The sequence below is a fragment of the Bombus impatiens genome, unplaced genomic scaffold (genome assembly GCF_000188095.3).
Source record: "Bombus impatiens unplaced genomic scaffold, BIMP_2.2 scf_0418, whole genome shotgun sequence".
NCBI classification, from domain to species: domain Eukaryota; kingdom Metazoa; phylum Arthropoda; class Insecta; order Hymenoptera; family Apidae; genus Bombus; species Bombus impatiens.
Window position 1 is genome coordinate 12,304 of NT_176837.1, and position 6,955 is coordinate 19,258.

Genomic DNA, 6,955 nt, shown 5'->3' on the forward strand with positions numbered 1-6,955 from the left:
GGAAATAAAAATTGTAAGGAATTATTTGAAAGCTGTTACGTTAAATTGATCTTTCCCCTGTAGTTCTTGGGTAATTTATAACTTACTTGTCGATTACTTTAATTTACTTATCGAATAACGATCAGTACCAATAAGATACACGCCGTATTTGCTATTTTGATTTATCAACCGCATTATAACAACGGTTCTTACAAACTCTTAATCGAAGAGATAAAGTCTATACGTTCAAGAAATGATCGTTTTCTTGTCTTACTTCCTTTCGTAAATGAATGTTGGATAAATAAAGAACGTTTGAAGAGGAGAAATAAAAATCAATTTTAACGATGAAAAATCATCTATAAAAAAAGATACATACAGAGATACGTACGTAATAAATTCGTACGTTTACTAACAAAGGAACGTACGTTAAAAGAGAAATCGAATAACAAAAAAACGGGGACACGAATGGAAAAGAAAATTCTCTAAAACGTGGAAGATTTTCTCCTGTCTGTCTAGCGTAGGCGTTTTCGTTCCCTGGTTATAAACGGATCCTGGAATCGATGAATGACACTGGCGTAAAAAGGATTTACCGTGTTCCGCGACGAATCGACGGTGATCCGATTCGCATTAAGCTCGCGACGTGAACGCCGGATCGAATTTGTACGCGTCGTTACGCGCTCGCGCTACCTCCTCCTGGAAAATGAGCACATTCCGATAATTGCGCTTTCCATACATTGTTTTCCCCCACAATAACAATCGTCGCGACTCTTTCTTCCATTCGCGTTCCCGCTAATAAGCTTTGTAACCGTTGTTGTTCGATCGCGAGACGTCGGGCCTGGCGCGCAAATGCGTGCCTATCCCCGTAACACGATTATTCATCGCGTTTCTAAATATTATACATACGAATCTTTCCTTTCTTTGCGAAAGAATTCTGTGCTTTTATAAAGAAGAATTTTTGAAAAGTATTTCAGCCGTTTCGTAATTTGGATATCTCGAAATCCATTTTTAATTAAGAACCTATTTGAGAAAGATTAATTGAGAATCTCTCTGTAAATTCTATCGAATCCGAGAATTAGAAGAAGATACGTCAGCTTAGAAACCTGTTACTTTAGAAAATTCTTTGGTCAAGAGATCTCTATACTATTAATCTCAAATTTAATGACATAATTGCTCTCGAAGAGCCACTATAATGTCTATATTACAAGCGGAAAAGTGGTTCCAAACTTTCGACCAGTAGTTTGTCATAATCTGATAGGATATCCCTGCATGTGAACCGGCCAAAGAACAGTCCAGAAGTTTATAGAAAATCGCACTGTCGCAAACGACAAGCGCGACACCCAGTAACTATTTCATTGCTGAACGAACATTGAGCTGAACGGATTTTTGCGCGAAGAAACAAGAATCTTCGGAGCGCCTGGCCGGAGTAATGGTGCTCGACGGGACGTAGGTTAGCGAGGAGCAATAGATCGACGGCACTTTCGTCGGTAGCGCAACCTGGGGGACACGATTATTGCCTCCGCAGGATCCCCAACTACTTCCACCTCCCGATAAGGTTCTTTCGAGCCACGAGATTTCCCTTCTTTCTTTCTCACTCTTGCTGCTGCGTTCGCTTTACTCTCTCATCGTTACCAGAGTGGCCGTAGTATCCAGGCTTCGGCTAGAGCTTACCCAACTTGGTCGACGGCGAGCCGCGCTCCCGTCATTGCCAAGCAAGTTTATGGCCCAGACCGACGCCCATAAACTGTACAAATGGTAAATCTACCGTAAGATCATCCCAGCCGAAAATGATGTATCGTAGGTTCCGTACACGCGAGAAATCGGCGAACCCACCAACTTGACCCATACCCGACCCCCGTTCCTCTTCCCCGCGACCAAGTTATCTATGACAGAAAGAATTGACGAAGAGCGACCATGGTGAAGGTGGGTCGGAGCTTGGACATTTTCGGGTTTCGTTTCGACAGACTGGATCCCTTGTCGTGTTTCTTAGACGAGATACGACATTGTTCGTAAGTTTTAGGATATTCGATACATTTGGAATAGACGTAAGTGGGTATTTTGCGACATTAAAATAAACTTGATATTGATTGATTGAGTGTATTGTAAAAATAGGTGTATTATATGTATTACGTTATAGTACAATATTTTGGAGATTTCATTATAGATCTACTTTAATAAAGTTTGTGTTTAAGATTAACAAGTGTCCCAGGATTTACTGGTAATCTATTCTATTCTATTTATTCTATCCTATTCTATTCGGTGATTTTTGGTAGCAATACTTATAACTGTTGCACAGGTTCAATTTAATTCCACCGTTGAATTTTAATTTTTATTGATCTGCATAAAGTCACGTAGAAAGTCAGCAATCAAACAATTTTGAAAAACAGCGTAAAATAGAGATTGACTCATGTTTGAGGTTTTTACAGGGATTTTAATTCGAAAGGAATCGAGAAATGCAAGAATAAGATACGAGGTACAATGTGACGATTATACCGAAAGATTCGTAGCTTGAGTAAGCTTTTAGCTGAGGTGTCGTTGGCAAAAATCCTTTGAAATGCGCGCGAGATGCTTCGTAGAGCATGAAGCACACAGAAGGGATCAATGTACACAACGATTGGCCGCGGGAATATAGACTGCAGCTTTTAGGAGCTTATCCTTGTTACACCGTGGTGCCGCTATGTAATACTGTCTTAACCGAGGAGAGCCATTGTGATCTTATTTCCGCCCGGCTCGGTTTGCCGAGCTGTATAACATCTTCAACTTCGATTGTGCAACAACTCTTACGTATACTGCCTTCGCTTGCATCAAACATTTTTGTCGATAGAAAGTTCAAACTGCTATTATTCTAATCTTGTTTTTATTATACTTTAACGTAATCCTTCAAATTTTTTATCGCATTGAAATTTTACCGTCGTATAGATATTTTAGAATACGAGGATACATATTTCGCTAGATTTTTCAAAAGATTTTTTACGCAATTAACGTTGAAAAGTAAACATTCTATACATTTCGTGAATTTTTTTGTAAGATAAACAAATAATTCTAGTTCCTTTTCTCAATGAAGTTTTTAAAAATTAAAAATTATGTTTCGGTAAGTAGAAGCATCCTTTTTTTGCTTCCACAATTTTTGTCGATGCAAACAAATACAATTAGCAGGGATTAAAATAATTTTTAAGGGAAATAACGAATGCAAGAAAACACGTGGTTTTCAAAAAAATAAGTTCTGGGTTAAATGCAAGGATTTAGAATACATGGAAATAGATTCTGAGGTAGATGCGGGATTTGATGGCGACACGTTTCGTTCGCACAAATATATCGTCCCATTTTCCTTTGTTTTGAAGTTAGTTCTACGTTCTGCGTTCCCAGTTGTATTTACGTTCCGACAACTGGGTAAATCGATGTTTAGAAACTATATGTAGATGAACGAAATTAATTTAGTTCCTTATCTATTGATCTCTTTTTCCTATAGCATTAAAGTATCGATGAATTTCGTGGATGAATTTTTCAGCACAAAGTTTCAGCAAGTATAATTTCTATTAGTTTTTCAAATAGAAAATTACAAGTAGATGATGAGCAAAAGTTCACATTTAGAGACCCGTTACAGGCAATTCTATATAAACTCATTAGAAATCAAGCAATACGTTCTACCCTAAATACTAAATACCGTAATACTGTTCTGTGCAAAGTTTGCTATCGGTTCTGTCAGTTGTACCTAAATTGAATCTTCCGCTAATTTTACCATATTCCGTTATAAATTCGATATTTAATGCTACAAATATCAATATATGTTTCATGGCAAGATGGTCTCTCTAGATAGGAACTTTCGAACTTAAAGAGCCAAAGTACACGTACCAAAAATAACGTATACACACGCTTTCACAAACGAACTGTAAACGCAACGATCTCGCCAGCTCATTATGGTTTCAACCGCATTGTGAAAGAACGCGCTTCAGCGGATTTAACTTTCCGATATCCACACCTGTACTTTACCTGCAGCTCGAGTGTGATCAACTGTACATAATGGGACAACCCTTACTAAATCCGGCATTGTAAGAAATCTACCGGAGTTAATAATAGCGTTCGGTTTCCGTCTTTATGAGAGCCGGCGGGTATTGTGCCGCGACGAAGATCGTAACTCGTATGGGATTCGAACGGATTGATTCGAACCTGGTGCCTTATGCCCTTTGAGAGGATACGAGGATGCTACCGTCGCCTTTCACGCCCAACCAGACTGCGGATTAAGGGATGTGGTGGTACAATTCTGTCGAATTGTCAGAAATTTCACGGTTAAGCTCGCGGAGATTTGACAATTGTCGTTGATTATTTATATACTGAATGCCATGCGAACTTTATATATTTTCAACGACATATTATACGCAGTAGGTACTTAAAAATTTATTTAAATACTAGAAATTGAGAGCTGGAATAATTTATTTTATTATGTAGATACGACACAATCACATTTCCTAATTAGATATAAGGATAGATAAATTAGTACAATTATAGATAATTTTAATTACATTAAGAATTCGCGATCACTCAATGGACCAGCTGTGAATGGGTCAATGCGTTTTACCGCAATATTGATAAAATATATAACATAAAATTTATTAACACAAAATTTATTAGCTTCAAGCAGACTAACAAGCAAACGAAATAAACCGTATTTCCTGTTTCAGCTGATCCTCGACGTTGATCCAGTAAATCTGCGCGCACCGTTGCGATAACCGAGGAACTATTATCGGCGGGACAGAATTATTCACCTGCATATCTTGGTGCGTTCCTTTAGCCACGACGCGAGGGCAGGAAAAGCCCGTGGAACATCGACACGAAATGGAAGTAAAGGCACGAGCGGGGTTCGTCGGTGGCGTAGAGCGGTAGCATCTGGTGTGCCACTCTTCCCTCCGCTTCCTCCTTTCTTACTCGCGGCGCATAACGCCGTCTCTCTCTGTCTTATCGTTTTTATCCCTGTCCCGTATCGTTCCGTATCGCCCCTCTCTATTTCTCTTTTACCCTCTCTCCTCACCCTTTTCTCTCTTTCTCGCTTCTTCCATCCACTCTGCGGCCGCGTTCCTCTTTTTCTACCGCTCTCGTCTCTGTCCTCACTCCGGTTCAGGCCGCTGCCGTTGTCCCGACGTTACTTCCGTGACGATGAGCTTCAATACGCGCCGATAGTCGCGGCGGGAAACCAACGAGCCTACCCAAAGTCGTCCATGGTTTCCACGCATCCAACCCAACCCAAACCCAGCCTAGCTCAACCTGGGACGCGACCAATACGTACACAAACTCCAGCCACGTCCAACGAAGGCACGGCTGTATAGGTATAAACACACGGAAGAGAAACAGAGAAAGAAACAGGGAGTAAGAGAGTTAGAATGAGAGGAGGGTGGTAGGGGAGGGTTGCGCGGGCGCAACCATCCGCTCCTCGCTCCTCTGAAATAATAATAGAAGAATGAAAATGAAAGAAAAGGAAAAAGTAATAATCTCGGGGATCTTTTAAAATCCATCGAAGCAGACGAAGCCGCCGGATTGTGTTGTGTGTTAGGGCAATCTCACCGCCGCGCCGTACCTCCTCGTGTATCCTTCCCTCGCGTTGCTCTATCGTCTCTGCCGCCTCTTTTCTCCTTTCTCTTCCCGTTCAGGTCCCCGTCTTTCTTTTTCTTGCTCGTTTACTCGTTCGTTCGTTCGTTCGTTCGTTCGTTCGTTCGTTGTCTCCCTTTCGTCGTAGCTGAGCACACGCCCCTGGTGAAAGAAGCCAACGTCGACGAGCAAGATACCCGGAGATACGATATAGACCGATGTCGAGGGACGAAGTCATATAACCACCCGACAATACCTACGTATCGGAATCCGCGTGTGTAACGACGTTTATCTCCTTTTCTTCCCTTTTTATATACTTCTTCGACCATCTGCGAGTTTCGTTGCTATCGGGGTTGAAGGTAGACTTGCTGTGTCCCTGATTTGGCCTGGATCTTTGTTATGGATTTCGTCGTTTCGTAACCTTTGGTACGGAGAGTGATATGTTTTTTAAGCTGTGTGTGATAATTATGATTAAGTGGAGGTATGTGAAATTGGATGACGCTAATGTGGATCTGGTTGAAGCTACCCTTGATCATAGGAAAACTGAATTATGTAGAGGTTGCAGATTAGTACTTGGATCTGTTTCGTATTTGGTGGAAGCTTTGCAGGAAATTCGGCAATGAATACATTCATGAAAGTAAGTTGCTTCGTATAAATCAAGTGAAACACTACCTTTTCGCTATTTTTCAGCCTAGAGATTTAACGAACTAAAATATAGAATAATACTTTCTTCACTATCTATCGCACTAAAGCACTATCTATCGTCATAAAAGCATAGAAGGATATTAACAAACAAAAATGTCATAATAAGATTCACTCCACGCGCAAACAACTTTACGACATTCCACTTTGCAAGGCATCTCTCTAGACTGATCATCCTTACTATCGTCGCATCGCGTATCCTCGCGCGCGAATAGCCATAGCCAGCTCAGCAAATTGGCTTGAATGGAAGCATCGAGCTCTTTAGGACGCGAAACTCAGGATCCGCGGATGCCACGCATTTGACGCATTAACACGGTCGAAACGGCGAAAGGGGGAGCCGATGTTCAGCGGAAAACAGAGATGCCGGGGAATTTCGGGGGCCGGTTGACAGCAGCCAGATACGCGAGGGAATAAGACAGAAGGCTAGACGAGGACCGATATTGGGACAGAGGGAAGCGGGATACGTTGAAGGAGAGACCGAGTGAATGTGAGATAGAGAGAGAAACGGATAGGTGAAAAGCGAGAGGGTATGAGTGGGTTTCGTTTCGGGGTGAGCCGGGGGAGGCACAGGATTTCACGGGAGGCTGATCACGAATGGACGCGTCTCCCGCAGCTCTGCCGCTGACAGCCAGGAATTGGAATTGCATCGGCGTCGCTCGATAGCCAGCCATCCCGCCAGTCAGCCAGTCAGGCAGCC